Source organism: Eretmochelys imbricata, chromosome 10, assembly GCF_965152235.1.
Source record: "Eretmochelys imbricata isolate rEreImb1 chromosome 10, rEreImb1.hap1, whole genome shotgun sequence".
NCBI lineage: Eukaryota > Metazoa > Chordata > Testudines > Cheloniidae > Eretmochelys > Eretmochelys imbricata.
In genome coordinates this window covers 76,424,571-76,445,987 of record NC_135581.1, presented here as the reverse complement: position 1 = coordinate 76,445,987, position 21,417 = coordinate 76,424,571, and the positions used below count along the sequence as shown (strand labels likewise).

At 43.6% G+C, this 21,417-nt stretch overlaps 1 protein-coding gene across 8 annotated transcripts in view; it reads right to left on the bottom strand.

Moving 5' to 3' along the window:
• MEF2A (myocyte enhancer factor 2A) overlaps positions 1-21,417 on the bottom strand; it is a 163,339-nt gene that overhangs the window by 108,832 nt on the left and 33,090 nt on the right. Inside the window, exon 1 of one of the 8 annotated variants that reach the window (XM_077827398.1) lies at positions 1,861-2,123. The exons of 6 other annotated variants lie outside the window; for them this stretch is intronic. The gene's annotated coding sequence lies outside the window, so the exon portion shown is untranslated. Of the gene's footprint in view, positions 1-97; positions 419-1,860; positions 2,124-21,417 lie in introns of those variants that run through there. One more of the 8 variants, XM_077827395.1, reaches the window with a different exon arrangement.

Here is a 21,417-nt window from a genome sequence, read left to right as displayed (position 1 = left end):
TTAAAAACACAGACACATTTATGTTACTTGGCCAGGTAGTTCTAAAATGGAAAAAAAACCTGGGGTAATTTGTTATTTAATTTGCTGGCAAACTCACCATAGATGGTGACAGGATTCGGTTTCTGAATTGATGTGTTACAAAACCGGTAGGAGAACACTTCAACCTCTCTGGTCACTCAGTAAAAGATTTAAGGGTGGCAATTTTGCAACAGAAAAGCTTCAAAACCAGACTCCAATGAGAAACTGCTGAGCTTGAATTAATATGCAAACTAGATACCATTAACTTGGGTTTGAACAGAGACTGGGAGTGGCTGCGTCATAACACATATTGAATCTATTTCCCTAAGTTAAGCATCCTCACACTTTCTTGTCAACTGTCTAAATGGGCCATCTTGATTATCACTACAAAAGTTTTTTTCTCCTGCTGATAACGCATCTTAATTAATTAGCCTCTTACAGTGTGTATGACAACTTCCACCTTCTCTGTATGTATATATATCTATCTTCTTGCTATATGTTCCATTCTATGCATCCAATGAAGTGGGCTGTAGCCCACGAAAGCTTATGCTCTAATAAATTTGTTAGTCTCTAAGGTGCCACAAGTACTCCTGGTCTTTTTGCGGATACAGACTAACATGGCTGCTACTCTGAAACAATGATTATTAAATGTAATTACCTAACATGTTAAAAAATGTGATATGTTCTTATGTAAATACTCTTGTAAGGACCAGATCAGCACTGTATTAACTTATTTTCACCTTAAGGCAATTATTATGGAAGAGAAAATGAAAATGCTCCAGAGTAAAGATATTTTAGTTTTTAAAAAATCATTTTAAAAAGTATTTTCTAAATTCAGGTCATTTATATTAGTTAAAAATATTTTCAGTGTTTTCTATATTACATAAAAACAATAGTTCTCCTTATAGTAATGTGCAGTTAGGGAAATATATTACATAGGGAAATCTCTTTAGGGTAATGTTAGAAAAGAATAATGGAATGAAGGTTTTTTCTACCAGCGTACACAAGACAACTATACGGAGAAGACTAGGCCTAGTGCCCAGCCATCCAAAGTCAATTGGATCCATGCTAGAATGGAACTCCGGAGTGCTTACAATCCCATACTTCAGAGTCTTCAGTGCAGGCTGAAAATTGGCTATACTTTCCCCACTGCTTTACAGAAGATCTTTCAAGTAAGCCTGAGCTAGTCAAGGAGATTTGCTTCAAAATGTTTTAGCGGATGCTAACTAGAGCCCTACATGGGACTATTTTTTAATCCCACTCCTGCTAGTATGGCAGCGGGTCCTGCAGGATCCCAGTCCCGCTGCAGGGCTCTATACTAGTCCTGTGCAGGGCTCTACTGTGAATAAGATACACGGTCATATTGCAGCCTACTCAGGCAGTCTGCTATTCCAAGAATAAAGAGGGCCAATACTGGAGAAATCCATATAAAGAACTTTATTTAAAGTGTATTTTCAACTCTATAGCATGTCTTTTCCATTACTAGAATTTATCTTTAAATGTTTTATGCTTCATTTTGGCCCTACTTATGGCAATAAATTCGGCTTTTGATGACATTTAAACAAAAGTCTCAACGGGTTTTATATGAAGCTGTATTCTCTCTAGCCTATAATTTAGAGTCCATCTCAGAAAATCTGCTTAGGAAATGAATGGAGTCAGTAAATTGAGAAAGCAGACCAAGGAAAAAATTAACCAATTACAGATGTTCGGCCAAATTCTAATCTTAGATTGGGATAAACCCTCAGGCCCACTGCTGTCACCAGCTCTGCCAAAACACTTTGACCATGTGCTAAGAAGAAGAGATCTACAAGAATGATAAAAGGTTTGAAAAATGTATCTTACACTGAAAGACTACAGAAGCTCATTCTATTTAATTTATTCCAGAAATGGTTAAGAGTTGGCTTTATCATAGTCTACATGGGGGAAGAGATTTCTGAGAGTAGACAGCTCTTTAATCTAGCAGAAAAAGGAATAATGAAATCCAACGGTTGGAAGGTGAAGCCAGACAAATTCAGACAAGAATTAAGGTGCAAATATTTAAGTGAGGGTAATTTAGCCATTGGAACAACAGGATGCTTTGGATTCGCCATTACTTGCAACCAAGTCAAGACTGGATACCTTTAAAAAAAAAAAAGAAAAGATATTCTATAGCAAAAAACAAACATTATGGGCGTCATGTAGAAATTACTGGGGAGGTTCTTTAGCCTGTGTTATGCAGGATGTCAGACTAAATAACTAGAATAACCCCTTCTAGCCTTAAAATCTATGAACACCTATGTGGCCTTCTGGCACAAAGACTCTTATGAGACCCTAACCTGTTTTTCTACTTGTTCTGTATTTGTTTTTTGGATCATAATTGTTTTTTTACAAATAAAGTTTTCAATTTAAAAAGTTTACACTTTGGTTAAATGAGAGTCAGTCACATGACGATCACCACCACCTGAGATTATCACTATCCTGAAAAAGTACAGTTTCTTCCAACCAGAAGGACCAGCACCTAGAGAAAAATTAGTTTCCTTTAAAAGGGATAGTGCAAAGCAGCCTGTTAATTAATATTCAGAACTGAATACACTTAGACACAATGGGCACTTAAGAGACATTGGGTTAAAATTTGGGCAAGACACGTGCATGTATACTAAACATTTTGGCAAAAACACATGTACTTTTTCTGAGGAAGCAAAATGATCATGAAAAACAGAAGTCAAAACCTTGCAACCCAGACTGAAGGATTCTGCTTTCTGTGGTCACATTTATTGCATGCAAAACAGATTAAGCTATAGTACAAGTGTTCCCCCAAACAATTTTTTATCCCCATAATTATTTTCACCCATGATAAACACATCTGGGCACCTGACAGAAATTTCAGAAGTGAACAACCTGCCAGTAATTGGAAAAAAAAAAAAAAAAAAAAAAAATCAAGCCCATCCAAACCACAAGACCACAATCTAGTGACAGGATAGGCTTTGGAACCAAATTAAGGGGAAAAACAAAGTGAACAAATGCCTCTTGCAACAAGCCTGAATCTGATAGGGGTTAAGTCCATCACTGAACTGTGGGGAGCAAGTTCTAGAACACAGAGCCTTGTACTCATGAGCAATACCAGAAATTTGATAGCAACGCTTGAAAATTCCTGCACTAAAGGTGAGCTGGCAACTTCCCATCCAGAATGGGGGGGGGGGGGAAGGGGGTGGAATGGAATACTTATTGATTTCTACAGAATGTAAGCAATAATTTTAAAACCTTTATGCTTTATAGCTCTTGTCATTACAGAAACTAGCTCTGAACGTGCCCCAAGGCAGTGTTGTCGTCTGAAGTCTATAGACGGCTTCAACACCTACACAGAGATTATCTTTCAGAGTAACAGCCGTGTTAGTCTGTATTCGCAAAAAGAAAAGGAGTACTTGTGGCACCTTAGAGACTAACCAATTTATCTGAGCATGAGCTTTCGTGAGCTACAGCTACATCCGATGAAGTGAGCTGTAGCTCACGAAAGCTCATGCTCAAATAAATTGGTTAGTCTCTAAGGTGCCACAAGTACTCCTTTTCTTTTTACAGAGATTATCTGTTGCTTAAGGCCTAAATTCTGGACCCAGGCATAACCCAGCCAATTGGGCTCCACACCAGATGTTCCTTGGTCTGGGAGCAAGAAATCCTTCCTTCAGACCATTGCATATCAGCAGAGACACTCTAGGAGTTCTACTTAAACTCGTATGGATCAAGTCACCTCCCCATCATTTGCTCTACCACTACGTGGTGAAGAATGGCCCAAGATCCGCATGCCCTGTCGCCAAATCCCTTTTATACAGCAAAGCAGGGAACCATCACAAAGTGAGCTATACAGATGATGTGAGCATGCGTGCATAAGCTGCCCCAGTTGTGCTCCACTTCATCTACAACGACTGCACCACAACTAAGGTGATACAGAGTTTGTCTGGGCTTACCCAGGAAGGATAGCTCTGCTTTGTGATGTGTGGGGGGGAAAAGGAGGTCAGAAACTGATGTAAAATAAAAGGGCTTGGGGTCAGCTTTGCAGCAATGACTCCCCCCCGCCCCCCCCGAAAGTGCATGAAGGTACGAAACCTGGGTGGGGAAAGTCTCTTTGTTTCATGCAGGGAGGAAGCCAGCAAACAGGATTGTGAAGCAGCAAGGCTCCAGGGGCATGGAGAAGGATGAGCTCGGGAAAACAGGGGGCTGTTATCCCCCGGCCCCAGAGGCAGGGAAGGGCAGGCAGAGGAGAATTATAAATAGGACACAAGGGGCATGATTTAGGAAGTGAAGCTGCAGTGTCTACTGCAGTCACGAGACAGCGTGGCTTCAGGCTCACGCTGAAAGGGGAGAGTGGAAAGAAGGGGAACTAGCATCCCCCTGCCCTAGGTACTTCCACCCACAGGCAGGCTGGAAGCTGCAATCTGGGAGGCTGAATTGGCAAGCAACCTAGCATCTGAAACAATCCCCGTGCATTGGGAGGGGGAGGCAAGGAAATTTAACTGTTTCATGTACCAGCCGTGCTGCAAGTGGATGTATGGGCTATCAGGCTACACATCTTTCTGGCTGTGAGCAGGTTGTTGCTCAGGTGTCTGTACCTTTGCTGGAACGGGGACAAGCAGAGGCAGCAGCTGCAGCACAGGGCACTAGAGGCATGGGGTGCTCACAAGTACAGGGGCTTCTAAAGCCCAGGGTGGTGTGTTTAATAACCCAAGGCATAACCCATGGCAGCCCCATGGACTGAGAGAGGGAAATGACCAAGACGAAGAGTCCACACATGCAGGTGGGCAGGCTGTGTGTATTAATCGGGTAGTCAGCAGAGCTGTGCAGCAAATGGTCAGTGAAGTTGTTTCTGAGATTTCCTCCACAGCATTACAGCGCTTCCAAAGGGCACAAGGTCACCTAGAACCAGGATGTTCTCTTCCACTGAACATAAGGGATGGCAGTAATGCTGATCCCAGGACCGAGTGTGATCTGAACCATGCAGAAGTTATGGGGATGGGTGGCAGAGGTGGTATCTAGCCTTCCAGCCTGGCAAGGGATGGCAGTTGCAAGGGCCGCAGCAAGGTGCAGGGACCGTGCTCAACCAGTCACTCAGTGAGTTCACCTGAAGGGGACAGGAGTGAGCCTATTGGGGTAGTAAATACTCAGGGCCCAGGAGTGGGAGGTCCAGAAGCCTGGGAAGACCCACCTGGGGTGGCACCTTCAGTGGGGGCACAGATGGTATTACACAGCTACAGCAAGTTAATTTGCATTTACTACAGCAAGTTCAGGCAGCTGGGTGTGAGGGGTCTGCACAGGGTGACAGGGTAGGCCCATCATGGGCTCAAGTTTGGGCAGCAGGACAGGGGCAGGCCCCCGGCCAGGGTAGCAAAGTCTGTGTTGGGAACGAACCCCCTGGGCACGTATGGACTCATCGGCCATCAGGGCATGCAACATCATGGGACACAGTAGAGCAGGGGTGGGCAAACTTTTTGGCCCAAGGGCCACATCGGGGTTGCGAAATGGTATGGAGGGCCGGGTAGGGAAGACTATGCCTCCGCAAACAGCCTGGCCCCCGCCGCCTATCAGCCCCCTCCCACTTCCCGCCCCCTGACTGCCCCCCTCAGAACCCGCCACGCATCCAACTCCCCTGCTCCTTGTCCCCTGACCGCCCCCTCCCAGGACCCCCGTCCCTAACTGCCCGCCCAGGACCCCACCCCCATCCAACCCCCACCACCTGCTCCCTGTCTCCTGACCGCCCCCCGTCCCCGAACCTCTGCCCCACCCTGCAGTGACGTAGTGCGGGGGAAGGGAGACAGCGGGGGAAGGGCCGCGGCAAGCCTCCCCAGCCAGGGGCTCAGGGGCCCGGCAGGACGGTCCCGAGGGCCGCAGTTTGCCCACCTCTACAGTAGAGACTCCCAAGGGGTTTATGGGGGAGCAGGGCTCTGCAGAACTCCCTCCATGCAGTCCTGAGAACAGTTATGCCAGGGTGGCTGACCCGATGGGAGTTCACCTACTCAGTACAACTAAAGATAAAATCCTGAGAGGCAAATACGTGGATATATTATCCCTATTGCACAGGGAGGTGTTGACAGACAGTAAACATCGGCAAGGCAAGCAAAACAGCAAGCTGCCCAAGAGGCCAAGGGTGCCAAGAACATGGGAAAATTGGGAGGCTGCCTTTCTCATCTATGCGGGTGTTACAGTACAGCCTACCCAGAGAGGAGCCCTGCCTTGGTTAAGTATATGGATATAATTAGGTGGGCACACAATATATTTGGGGGCATGTCCTGGTTTAATTATGATGAGCAGTTTCAATTCAGGGCAGCAACACAACCTGGGACAAGGTGGGACATACCTCATCACACACTGTGGCTGGAGTGGATGACACAAAGGGCACCAGGAGTTCACACCGACAGTGGTTTGTTCATACTGCAGCAAGCTCGGGAGGGGCCCCAGGCATGTAATAGTATTTGCTGGGCATTTAATGATGGTGGTTGTTTTCGCAACCCCTGTAGTTACAGACACATTTGCGAGGCATGTTTTGGGATGCTGTAACAGGGTCCATGACCCGCCCCGCTTCCTGGGGCCCGCCTGCTGCCCCCAATAAGGCTCAGAGAGCTTCAGGGTTGTGCAACACCCATGTCTTTATTTAACTACAGTTATCCCACCACCAGTGTTTATCTATTTACAAGCTTTACAGGATTATTCAACCTCTTTCACAGGCAGAGTCAGCCTTCAGCTAGGAGGCCTCCAGTTCCCTCCCTGACTGACTTCTCCCTGGCTGCCCCCAAGCCTTCTGCCTCCCTCCCAGGCTTTATAGCCCTTGGCTTGTCAGGCCAGCAGGTGTTGCCAATCATCAGGCCTTTTCCATCAGCCCCAATCTGTTTCTCCTGATTCGAGCTGACTGGGCAGGGGCTAATTAGGTGCTTTTGCACCAGCACCCTGCTACAGATGCATTCAGCCTGTTCTTGCCAGAGCAGAAAGGGAAGATCACAGGGAGGAAACAAGAATGGGGGTGGCACAAGCGCCAACTGCAGGGTGGCGCAGGTGTAACAGTGTCTGGTACACAGAGCACAAGCTGGGGAGGGGGACGTGCTGAGGGTAGTGTAATGGGCATGGACTCCAATGCCAGTTAGGCTGGATGTGTTAAGGGTACTCCTATGGGATTACCCTAAAAGGGCAGATTGGGCATATTTGTGGGAGGGGTTTACAGCAGGATTTCGGATCCCTTTTGTGGGAAACAGAATTCATTTGATATCAAAAAATTTAAAGTCAGTAGCTGGGATGGGACATATTGTTCAAAAAAAATATTGTACAAGAATTAAAGGAGGGCAAGATAGCTGGGCCATTTCATCAGCTGCCTATACATGTTTGCCCCCTGGGGTTGGTCCCCAAGAAGACCCCAAGGACATACCGATTAATTCATCACCTGTTATACCCACAAGGTGGCTCTATTAATGATGGAATAGACCCAGCACTATGTTCCGTACGCTATTCCTCCATTGATGAAGCTGTTCGTATCATATGGGCGTGTGCCCCTGGGGCACTAATGGCTAAATGTGATATCAAGTCTGCTTTCCGACTCCTGCCAGTGTGTTATTTGGATGATTTTTTGTTCTCAGGGTGAGCCGGATCAAATGAGTGTGTTCACTTGTTGGACACATTTCAGGCCCTGGCTAAAAGGTTGGGGGTACCCCTAGCGGAGGAGAAAACAGAAGATCCTTCCACTACATTGACGATCACACATGGGACAATGGGTTCTTTCTCCCCAGTAGAGCTGCGAGGCAAGAGGCCATTTGGAGATGTCTGGGAACTTGGCGGGGCTAGGGGAGAGGCAGCCAAGCAAATTGCTGGTGCCTCCTTGTGGTGGATGTTCAGTGCAGGTACTCCATAGGGAGGGCAGCCAGTGACCAGATAAATGGCCTGGTAAAGGACTTAAAAGGAGGTACTGGTTAAAGGAGCAGGATGGAGGGAGGGGGTTGGGGACTCCTCTGATTGGTATGGCAGGGAGTCAACCCTCCTACCCCCTTCTCATAGCCCTCCTTAACCCTCTTATGAGGGTGGTGGATGGTAAGGTCCAAACCATGGGTGAGCTGGGTGACCTGAATGGAAACAAAGAGGGGCTGGTGGAGGCCCCGGAGAATTGATTTGAATAAGCATAGATTTGCCTGCACTGTACACTTTATCTGCCAGGTGGTCCCAGACATCTATATAATAAAGTTGCGGTCTGATTAAAACCGATAACATGTCTCCTGTCCTTCCTGCAGTGTACCCAGACAACAAAAAGACATTGGTTCTACAACAAGAGAACAGCTATAGAGAATGGAAGAGAACTAATCCAAGACTGGTGTGAACTGCCTATACTCACCTCAATGGAAATCATTAAAACTATGCTACTCATCTCAGGGAAGTAAGAACTTAATCTCAAAAATTTCCAGAGGTTTTGATCGGCCCATCTCAAAACAAACCTCCATGCACCTAAGAGTAGTGGGAGTGAACAAAAGAAAAAATTCTGGCTCTTGACATTCTGGATGGTCAAAAATTAATCGACGGTATTTTCCTCTATCTTAAAAGTATAGAACATGCTTAGTAAACATCCAAAAGAGGACTATTTTCAGGTAAACAAATTATTTCGTAGTCGTCCAATATTTTCAGGCTCATTGAGACGCTGTGGTTTGATGGCATGTAAGATACCTTCCATGTTATCTGGTTAAAACATCACTAAGCAAATGGATCACTTGGAATTCTCCTCTCTCAGTGGGAGTCATATTTCAATACAGTCACTTCAGTGAAGCACTGGCTTTAACTACTACTAAGCTGGCTTTCAGCATTTTTCCATCTTAACTTCTCATGTTTAATAAGCATATTTTTCTACCCTATCCCCCTCACCTTTTGGGTAAAATCTTGCATGTGGAAAGGGACCAGCACTTATAGACATCTGACTATACCAGAGGTGGGCAAACTACGGCCCGCGGGACCATCCTGCCCGGCCCCTGAACTCCCAGCCGGTGAGGCTAGCCCCCGGCCCTTCCCCGATTATCCCCCCCTCCCCTGCAGCCATGCTGCAGCGAGGGCAGCGGGGCTGCAAGCTCCTGCTGCTCTGAGCAGCATGGTAAGGGGGAGGTGGCGGCATGCGCGCAGCGGTGCAAAAGTTGGGTAGGGGGTCCCAGGGGCAGTCAGGGGACAGGGAGCGGTTGGATGGGGTGGAGATTCTGGGGCGGGGCGATCAGGGAACAGGGGGGTTTGGATAGAGTGTGGGAGGCCCAGGGGGCCTGTCGGGAGGTGGGGGGGTAGGATAAGGGGAGGGATCCCAGGGGGTGTGGTTTGGGGTAGGGGGTCCCGGGAGGGGGAGGTCAGGGGACAAGGAGCAGGGGGGGTTGGATGGATCAGGGATCCTGAAAGGGGCAGTCAGGGCGCGGGAAGTTGGAAGGGGCATATAGGGGGGAGGGGGCCAGGCTGTTTGGGGGGCACAGCCTTCCCTACCCAGCCCTCCATATAGTTTCACACCCCGATGTGACCCTCTGGCCAAAAAGTTTGCCCACCCTGACTATATGGTATATCAGATCAAAAAGGCATTGTACACTAAAATTACAATACCTACTTTGTGCCAAATTTTCAAATGATGTAATCAGACTAGCTCTACAGATGTCAATGGAACTGAGTCAGATACCACAAGCTGAGGATCTTTAATCATACATAAAATGGGACATTCAAAATTAAAAGCTTACACACCAACTAACTCTGCCCCCTTCCGTGTATGATTTATCGATCTATCCATGGCTTATTTAGATAGCCCAATGTATAACACTATATTTAGTTGAATATATGTGCATTTCATTAGAAAGGATGTGGAACTTTTACATTTTTTTGCCAGATAGCAATTTGCTTCCAAGGGTTGTGTGTTCAAGGAACAAAAATCCTCTTGCAATTAATATGCACAAGGAGCAAAATTAAAGTTTCTATAAAAACTTTAACAATGCATTTCCCCTGCTCGATGAAGTTCTCAGCCTGAACAGTCCACTGACAATTCGTTTTCATATAACATTTCCCGGGCGGAAGGGCAGGGAGAGACAGGGGAACGAAGGAGGAAAGATGAAAAACACGATTTTGTTGCAGACTGGCATGAAAAGTTCACAAGGAACAAGCAAATCCTGTATACATGTTTAGGTTTGCGTTTGCTGGTATAATTTCAGATGCTGGTATGCAATACCTCAGTAGTCAGAAAAGTGTGTAGTATAATCAAAAGGATAAAGTTATTCTTTCTCCCCACCCTTTGTATGGGATACATAAATAGAGCAAAAGGCTAAATTCTAACTACACTGCAAATCCTAAGCAAAGTTCATTTAGGTTAAGTTGCTGTATTTAACAAAGGTAAAATACACATGCTACCTCGTTAGAACATTATCCCTGAGAGGATCCAGTTATGTTTAGCATAGCCAAGAGGTGTCTCTCAAGAAGGCTGTTACATTATAATGAATTAATGTAACTGGGAGCCAGAGTGCCATCTGTAGCCTATTAATGTTAATGTTGCAAGAGAGCCTTCTAGAGATGAATTTCAAACACTGAAAATCGACAGTGAATAATTTTTGTGCCAGCAAGTGAGCTGTAGCTCACGAAAGCTCATGCTCAAATAAATTGGTTAGTCTCTAAGGTGCCACAAGTACTCCTTTTCTTAGTGCCAGCACTGTTACAGTTGCTCTACACCTCAGTAAAAACTGTAATGATAGTGGTCTGAAGCCTCATAGGTTAAAAAATTAGAAGGTGATTTTATTTGTATAAGGTGGGTGAGTGAAAGATGTAGGTAAAGTCAGCAATGTAAATACTGGTGCAGAATTACTGTGTCTTTGCAGTATATTTGTACAAGAAAAACAAAACTGAACAATAGCAAAAAGGAGAAGCACAAAAAAAACCACACACAGTGGACTACAACTATACTTAAAAGGTACATAAAACCACAAATCTAACAAGTTAACAATAAGCGCAATTAAAAGACCAACCAACATTCTTGGCATAAGGATTAAAGCTTGTGGAAAAGATCAAGTCTCACTTTTAAAATGTTGTTGTTTTCAGTTTCACTGATTGTGCTTCAGCTCCATTGTAGTAACTAACATATCCAATTCTCCAATTACAGCAAGCACACAGTGTTTCAGTCATTCCAAAATGAATACAGTGCATAACTGGCAAATTGTATTAAGGTGGGCATAGAAACTATGGAGATGTGAGCTCTAGACATAGATATACACATCAAAGGTATTAGAGCATGGGTAACTATTTGCATCTGCTGATTTTATTCAGGTTACAAAGAAATTGTAGTGGTGAAAAAAGAAGAAACAGGAACAGAATCTTTAAGGAAAATTAGCAGGTTAAAACAAAAGCACAGGAAATTGTATTAGCATAGTGCCTCAGTAAGCTAGCTTTTTCTGGTATACAGGTGCAGGACTTCCTAAGAACAAGTGGAGAAGTGAAATTTTTGTCACGTGACTTATTGCCAGCAGTTAACCGGAAGTTCAAATATCAAGAGTAAAACCACTCATTCTGTATTGTCTAAATTGTGCATACTCTTGCGATTGTGTATTGCAGTTCACCAAGGGTAATACACTCTTATGAATTGATGCTCTTGTAATCATAAAAGTTTAGAGCAGATTTCAAGGGCTACAGATTTCAGGGGCAAAAAAACCACTCCTAAAAAAACCACCAACCACAGTAATCCAAACAGTTTACTTGAAAATGTATTCAGAGCCTGGTTAAATGACACGAGACAGTCATACTATTTAGATGTGAATTCTATAAACCAACAGACAACAACATAATGCTGAAACAGTCTTCACACCACAGTGAGACATTTAGCAAACCATGAAGACGCCTACAGGTTCCTAACAAAAGATTAGTGGTAAGATTTTTCTTCTGTGGCTACATTAACCACTGTACAAAACTCAATTTCTTCTTTTAAAATCTAGATGTTCATGCTGGAGCTCAAACCTCAAAACAATGAATGGAAAAATAAAAAATATCACTACATTTAAAAGTCTAGACTTAAAAGAAAATAAGACAAAAAATGTGACTAGAGGAATTCCAGCAGCTTTTTTTCTTGTCTTTTACATTTTTAGTCATTTAATAGCTAAGTAAAATGCACACCATTTCTGCTATATTTATACTTTATTGTTTTGTATCTACTATGTACAAACTCATAGACATTGTCTGCTCAGAGGACCTTACAATCTACAGCCAGATAAACAAGTAGATTACAAGTGGAACAACTATAGACAATTTATATATAAATCAACTAAACTCACCCCCCAAAAATATAGCAGGAGTAAGTTTTGAAAGGGACTTAATATGACAAGAATAGGGACCACGTTGATGAGTTTACAGCAGAGGTAGGCAAACTATGGCCCACAGGGCCATCCTACCCAGCCTGAGCCCCCGGCCGGGGAGGCTAGCCCCCGGCCGGGGAGGCTAGCCCCCGGCCCCTCCCCTGCTGACCCCCTTTCTGTGCTGCCGTGTGGGCAGCAGGGCTGTGAGCTCCTGCCACTCTGGAGGGAGCAGTGGTGACACACGCGCAGCGGTGCAACTGTTGGGCAGGGGTCCCAGGGGGCAGTCAGGGGACAGGGAGCGGTTGGATGAGGTGGAGCGGTCCGGGAACAGGGGGGTTGGATAGGGCATGGAAGTCCCGGGGGGCCTCTTGGTGGGGGGGTGGATAGGGGGCTGGATCCCGGGGGCAGTCAGGGGGGTTGAATAGATCGGGGGTTCTGAGGGGGGCAGTCAGGGGGCAGGAAGTGGGAGGGGGCGGAGGCCTGGTTGTTTGGGGGTGGGGGGGCGCACCACCTTCCCTACCCGGCCCTCCATACAGTTTCGCACTCCGATGTGGCCCTCAGGCCAAAAAAAAAGTTTGCCCACCCCTGGTTTAGGGAGTTATTTCTATGCAGAGCAGTTCAAAAAGCTTCTAAATGTATTTATACTAACTCTGTTGTATTGCCAAGAGTTATTTCTTAAATAACTCAAAAGCATTAAACAATTTTTCCAATTAAAATTACAGTTAAAAAAGATAGTTAATACTTAAAATAATCTGGACAGAAGCTGTGCCTTCCTTGGTGTCTTATACAGCAACAACCACATCCTAAGTGCTCTACTTAAGATGACACTGACATTCAGGCCGTCATTAGCACTTCACTTGCAAGATCTAGAATGAATTTCCAGTTCCCCCTATATTCTTTCATCTGGGCTTAGTCACTGATCTATTGCAGCACTCCAATCTTTCCTTCAAAGTCATACATAAAATGTTAGCTTCCTTCTCTGCCTTAGCATGTTTGAACTAAGTTTTTAGAAAGTAAAAAAAACATTCAACTTTTTAGTTCAACTCTTTTCCTCACTTTGAACTTGTATGAGAAAGTGTCTCTGAGCAAGTCATGTAAATTAAATGCAGGAGGAACATGAAAATTATATATCCATTTTACAAACTTTAACTTTAATACAAAGGGAAAAAAACACTGTATAATCTTTTATATGGGAAAACCTTGACTGATAGGGTTCAATTATTTGTTTTAAATGACTACATTTATCACATGAGATCACTTTGACCCAGAGTTCTATCTATTTAAAAACAAAGATATAAACAACTACAATTTACTAAAAGTACTAGATGCTAGAAACAGTTAGGTTAAATAAAGTTGCTATTTGTCAAACGGTGTAAATGACAAACACAATATATTTTTATTCACATTACCAATAAAGGGTTTGTTTCAAGGTCAAATATTTTCATAGCATGGTATTATTTAATACACAGATAGATTAAATACATGTACCACTCATGATTTTTAAAAGCAATTTTCTAAAACTGAGGCGCAACTGACATGCTCCAATCAGGTAAAAGCAATAAGTAATGGAATTACCCATACATCTGAAAGGTGACTAAAAGACTAGTAAATGGATTAGAAACCATGTAGCATAGAGCTATGAAAGGCTGGGTGGGGTGACCACAGGCCAGCATCTGTAAGAACCAGCAGAGGGAAAAGAAGATGCCACAGGCTAGCAGCATTTCTAAGGCCATTGTTTTTGATGATTTAACTGACTTGTTTAGGTTACTAAATGACATATTTTTGGTGTTGCAGCCTGGTGTAAAACTTTTCAATTTGATTGTCTTATAGAGAAAGCAATTTTGACAGTTTGTATAGATCTGATCTATTTTATGAATACAAGCAAACATCAGAAGGAAAACTGACTGAATAACCTCTGTTAAAAAGAAAGTCTCCATTTCTGTAAAGTGTAAGTATTTAGTCACATTTAGAAACCTGGCTTCAGTTAAGAAACAGATTATCATTTTTTCCCCTAAAATTTATGGGGGTGGGAAGTTTCTGATCTCTCTTTCAGAACTAGAATTTGCTGACAGAAATTTAACATTTTGAAGCTCAAGTTACTGAAATTTATACACAATTGAAAGTTGTACTTTAAAAGAATATCTTACTGAGTAAGTTTTTAATTCTGAATACAATATTCATGCATGTTTCTAAAGATTGGAGGTGGTCCTCTGATTAAACTCAAAACTGCTTTTAACCACATTGTGAATGAATTGTGTAGCAAGAGCATAATCAATTTAATTTTAATGAAAATGATTTGTAATATGAATAGGTTTATAACCAGAAACTAACTATATATGATGTACTTTTTCCTTTCTTAAAGAATGCATTCTACAAATGTGTCTCTTTCAAACAATTAAGTTTTATAGTAACAGGAATTAATTTAATATTGTTGTGGGGTTTATATCTACAAAAATAATTTTGTTCGAACTTCATGTAAAAGTTAATAAAAATTCTGACTAAAAGATAGGTGAATAGGATATCCCCTTTTAAAGTGGATTCTTCTTCCCAGATAATTTAATTAAGTATCTCAGAACATCTCAACTTCCAATAAACATTTTTTCTCTTCATGACAACTTGATGTCTGATAGTTAGGGCACAGGTCTGGAAACCTGGCTGGAAACTCTGATACATCTTACAACTCCAATTTCCCGTGTGACATTAAGCAAGTCATTTCAACCCATCCATAAAAATGGGGATACCTAAATTGCAGTAATCTTGTCATGTGTTCTGAGATCTTCGTATAAAAACTACTCTGAAAGAACCAACTCTGGGCTCAATCATACAAATACTTACACATGCTCAACTACACTACAGTGAATAGTCTCATTGATTTCAATGGTATTACTTATGGTAGTAAACTTAAGTACACGTGTATTTACAGAATGTGGGGCCTATGAGATTACCCATTATTATAGGAATCTCTCTCAAACTGATTTTGTGACATCACTTTAAATATCCATCTTTGCATCAATAACTAAGGATATTTCTACTAACAATACTTAAGAGATGCTTCTAATTTCCTTCTCTTAAATTTCATCATTTAGAAGCAATATTATTCTCATTAACTTATCTGAGAAGCAACTCTTAACTAGCCTCTTTTATTGCACCCATTAGGGCATATACAGTGACATATTTTATTTAAAATATTTGTGTTTTGCTATGGACAACTTCAATTTTAAAATGCTTTATTTAAACAAGGGTTTATTTCAATATAACAAGGAAAAAGTAACTTCAACTCTTGTTTTGCTACATATAGTTACAGATGAATATTTGAAGTTCTTCTGTACTCTTAATTGTAACTTCTAATACACCCCCACAAAGTTAAGGGAAAGGAGAAAAGGCAGGGGGAATACATATTTACAGTTTACAACAGCTAGTTGAAGAGGAGAAAAATAGGCAAGCATTTCATTCGTCTGAAAAAAACTCTAAAGGTTTGTTTTAAAATCTTGCAAATTAAAGACGTTCTTAGACCCTAAGGGGGGAAAGAAGGGGTGAATTGTTTTTGCGCTGCAATTCAGAAAAAAAAAAAATCCATGATAGTTAGCCATTACCACTTGTTTTATATTATTAACATAACTTCATCATCATTAAAAAGTTCTTACAAAATTCTTTCTGCTAAAAGTCTACACATCTTGGCACTCAAGAACATTAAAATTAACTTTCATAAACTCTCTCTTGATTACATGAAACAAATGAATCTTCCAGATGATAATTCCAATGAAAGAGCGAACACTTTACTTTTGGTCTAATAAGTCCATCAAAGAAACCGAGCACAGAGTATGATTCCACACTAGCTGTAATCTCCATTTTAAGGAGACCTGTCATATTATTTTAAATTTTATTCCAGGCCCAAGAGAACAGTCTGTATAACTACTACGCTAATCTTAAGTGTATATTATGTGGAAAAAGAATAGCTACTTACCCTACAATAACTGTGGTTTTTTTGAGATGTTGTAGACAATGTGGATCCCACTGTAGATATGTATGTGGCTCATGTGAGAGAGTTCAGATTTTTTTTGAATAGCAAAATCCATCAGAACTGTGCATGCACTCCATGCCTTCTCCTGCTCCCTAGTGAGAGCATGAAGGGAGGAATGGCTGTGAACCTCCCTCAGTTCCCTCACCATTTGAAGTCCGTGGTAGCTGAGACCTCTGAAAGCAGGGATAGAGGATGGGCTGGTGTGGGATCCACAAGGATTATAACATTTCGAAGAACTACAGTTACTGTTTGTTCTTTGAGTATGTGTCAGTATGGATCCCACTGTAGGTGACTAAGCAGCATCCTCTCAGAATGAGAATGAGGAATTTCAGCCGCATCAACTGAACAGAAGTTGAAGTACCGTTCTTCCAAATTTGGCAACTGCTCTAGCCACTAAATCCAACACATAATGCTTGACAAAAGCGAGCAAATTACACCACATTCTCGCCTTGCAGATCTTGGAAACTGGCACATTTCTGAAACAGGCTGACTATATCACTTGAATTCTGGTGGAGTGAACCTTGATGTTTGGTATGACAGATACACTAGCCAACTGACAGCAAAGCAAAATACAGAGGATATTGAACTGGATACACAATGTAAGAAGATGCTTTGAACTTCAGAACACCTGGATAGAGTTATAAATAGACGGGGCAATAGGCTGAACAATTTGGTCATTAACGTAATAAAGCCAAGTCCTGGATACATCTAGTGTATATAATTTATTTTCTCCTTGTGCAGAGTGTGGCTGTAGGAAGACAACAGGCAGCTTGATTGACTGGTTCAGGTGAAATTCAGAGACCACCTTAGGAATGAACCTCGGGTGAAATTGCAACAGTTTTGTCCCTATGGAATGTTGTTAATTATAGGCACCTGAAGTGCACTCACTGTCCAGGCTGTCCTAATAACCACTAGGAACACTGTATTCAGAAGGAGATGTTACGGGGGCAATTTGACAGAGGTTTGAATGGAAGCTCTAAAGGTCTCAGAAGAAATAGACTGAGGTCCCAGGCAGGGACCTCTGACTGGTGGGTGTGTAACAGCCCTTTAAAAAACTTTGATACTATAAGGTGAGAGAAGACCAAACATAATTGTACAGGTGGATGACAAGTTGAAATCACCATGAAATGGATCTTAATAGAGCTGAATAAGAGGCCAGCCTGTTTTAAATGCAATAAGTAGACAAGGATCTGTAGCAATGAGGCCTGGACCAGACCATGATGGGCTGTCCATATCGAGAACTTTTCCATTCAGATGAATATGTTACTCTGATGCAGAGCAGGAAAGCACCTATCCGAATTTTCTGGACCTGCAGGAAGCAATCTCCATCTGTGGCACTCAACCAGCCAACAATCATGCTATCAGGTTCACTAACTTCAAGTCTGGATGGAGTATCTGGCTGGCCATGGTGTTGTGAGATCAGGTCTGGACACTGTAGGGAGAAGTAGTAGATCCATTGGCCAAAAGGTGCCTTGGCCAGTATGGAGCTACGAGAAAGATCAAAGGCTTGTCACATGATTTTGGAAATCATCTCGGGGAATCAGTGGAAAGGCCTTGAGAGGCCCTGAAACCACTGCAAAAAGAAGGTGCCCAGTAATGAGCCCAGACTTTTACCACCTCTGGAACAAGAGTTCAAGTACTTGGCATTGACACTGGAGGCAACCAGGTCTATTACTGGGGTCCCCCAAAGTAGGAATATTGGCTTTATGATGGATTTCCACAATGACGATTCCAGAGAGGTAACTGACTACTTAGGAAATCCACCAGGTTTTTGCTGACATCCAGGAGGTGAAGAGCCATCAGAGGTCATCCTGTGTCGGTAACACCACGTCCAGAGCCTGATGGCTCCCAGACAGAGGAGAGAGAAATAAGCGAGAAGGTGCACACTTATGTAGATGACATCTCTGTGATGCACATAAGACCAGGGGTTCTCAAACTGGGGGGTCAGGACCATGAGGTTAAAATATGATTGCAAGCTGTCAGCCTCCACCCCAAACCCTGCTTTGCCTCCAGCATTTATGATAGTGTTAAATATGTAAAAAAAAGTGTTTTTAATTTAAAAGGGGGGAAGGTCACACACAGAGGCTTACAATGTAAAAGGGGTCACCAGTACAAAAGTTTGAGAACCACTGCACTGTAGAGTTTTGAAGAACAGGTAGGAATATTATGCAGGCTGGCCTAATAGTTCTGAGCTCCAGAATACTGATGTGGAGCCCTATGCCTCTTGCATTTGTAGACAGTCCAGGTGGGCTCCCCAACCTGAACCTGATCCACCCATAACTAAAAGTTTTTATCAGGGATGGGGCAGAAAATGGTACCCCTCCACACACATTTCCAGGCTTCTTCTAGCAGCTAAATTGTGTGGCAACGCATGGTGGGATCACCACCTTCTTGTTCACCTGGTGCAATGCTGGGGAACAGATCAAACTGAGACAGTGTTGGAGTGACCATAGGTGAAGTCTGGCAAGTGGTGTCACGTACACACACACACAAACATATGGCCAAGCAACCCCAGAAACATCCACACAGTCTTACTCTGGTTTGATTCTACCCTGCAAAGCAATGACTGCTGTAACAGGAACCTGTTTTCAGGGAGGTATGTTCTTGCCAAACTGGAGTTGATCAGGACTCCCATAAGCTCTGTTGTCTGTAATGCCATTTTTTGTAAAGGGGGGGAGGAAGTATTTTTTGTAGTTCACTAGTAGACCCAGCTGAAAGAACAGGAAGAAGGCACATTTCAGGTGTGCCGCAGCCTTCGGTTGGGATCTGCCCTTAATCAGCCAATCTCTGGTACAATGGTAAACATGAATGCCTTTTTCGTCTGGGGTGTGTTGCTACCACTGCTAGGCATTTTGCGAAGACTCCCCGTGCTGTGGAGAGTTCATATGGCAGTGCCTTGTATTGGCAATGGTTGGGTCCCACTGTGAATCTTAGGTACTCCTTGCAGGTCAGATAGAAGGATATAGGAAAGTACGCATCTTGCAAGTAGTGAGACACAAATTAAATCTTCAGCCTGGAAACATGGAATGACTGAGATTAAGTATTACCTTCCTGAATCTGAAGCAAAATATGTATTTGTTCAGTCTCCTCAGGTCTAGGATATGATCAAGACCCCCTTTTCCTCTTCTGGAGAAAGAAGTAAGGAGTAGAAAGCTCTTCCTCTGTTCATCATTCCCACGGTATCTCTTCTACGGTTCTCAGATAAACAAATGAGAAAGCCTCACTGCTTTAACAGGCTCTTGTGAGAAGAGTCCCTGAAAAGGGATGGGAAAGAAGGGCAGGTAGGTGGAATGGAAGTCTAAAGGGTAGCCATGGGTAATGATGTCTAATGCTCCTTTGTTGGGTGTGATAGCAACCCAGGCCTGATGGAATGAAGCAAGGTGATTCCTGAAGGATGGGCTTTAGATGGGCTCTGCTGTGGCACTTGATACTCTTATCAAATTTGATGCCTCGGAGAAGGAGCTGGGTTGGCCAAGGAGGCAGAAGAGAGTGTCTCCTGGAGTACCTAGCACTCTTCTGCTGTTGATATTCTGGCTCTTCGTCTGGGAATAAGGTATTCTCTGCTCTAGCTGGGGTTGATACAAGACATTCTGCAGGGAAAGAGTACGTATATCCCAAAGGACCTTAACATGGCCCTTGAATCCTTGAGGGACTGGAGCACTTCATTTGTATTCTGGCTGAAGAGCTCCAGTCCCTGAAAAAGCAAGTCCTTTATTGTGGCCTCTGCTTCATGTGATATGCCAGATGCCTGCAGCCACAAGGCTTGTCATGGTAAAGGCCATGGTCATCAACCTTGCAGCCATATCACAGCACCCATGCATCTGCAGTGATGTTTTCTTGACCAGCTTCCCTGTTCCCTGATGAGGTTTTTCATTTCATCCCTGCCATCCTGCTGAACTTTTGCAAGTGGGTTACTCTCTCCCACAAGAAGTAACTGTACTTCTGAACTGCAACTGTACTTGGTAGTTCACCAACCAAAGCTGAAAAGAGGGCTTTGAACACACAAGTCTAACGTCTTAGGAGTGCCCTTATTGGACTTTGACTTCCCTTGTGCTATAGATACAATGCAGAACTATGGGTTTGGATGGGACTACAAGTTCTCAAAACCTTTCGGCAGCACCCAATGCCTTTTCTCCAAGTATTTGGAGGAGGAACGAAATAGTGTCTGAGGTTTTCAGTAGCCCTTTGGTTGGTTCTAGGATCCCTTCATTAATCGGAAAAGTGATTCTGACTGAGGACATTGTACTCAGAATATCAAATGAAACTTATCTGGTATAAAAGGAGTCTCAATGTTCAGGGTCTCTGCAATTAAGGACATGAGGTCCTGAAAGCTTTAAAGCAGAGGTTCCCAAACTGTGGGGTAAGCCCCCAGGGGGGCATGGAGGAATGTTCTAGGGGGGCGCCGTTGGGGCCCGGGCCAGGAGGGAAGGGAACACCACCCAGCGCTATGCTGGGAGGCCCCCGCCTTGGCCCCACCCCCAGCCATGGCCCCAGCCTTGGCTCCCTTAGCCCGGTCCATGTCCCCCCGTCCTGGAGCTGCAGCCTTGCTCACAACCCCAGCTATGGGGGCTGGGGAGGCAAGGACCAGGGCAAGAGGGGGCATAAAGTAAAAAATTTGGAGACCACTGCTCTAAAGTCATCTCTTGACAGGGTGGATGCTGGTGATGCTACTTTGATTAGGAGTATTTCTTAGGGAAGATGGGGGGGTGGTCATTGTCTCTCTATCATCTCCTGTTCTAGTATGGCTAGTCTAGCCAACAAAGCAACCAGGAAGTGTGATTGTTTCTTTTTTCTGGACATGTGGGAAGGTGATCTGCTCCTTGACATATGGGAGTACTGTCCCCAATAAGGCCAGTATGGACAAGTTGTTATAGTCTATCAGTATTGGCCAGGTTGTGGCTGGCTGCCCCAGTGCCATTCACTGCTCCATGCTCATTGGGTTGGCACTCTGAAGAGGGGCTCCCTGACAACCTCATTGGGTTCTTTAGTCAGTGGCAGGGGAGAGGGTTCCCTGCTTGATGCCAGAGAGGAGGGAAAAAGGAATACATCTTTCTGAAGTGTAGCATCGAGGGATGGTACAGAATTCATAACAGG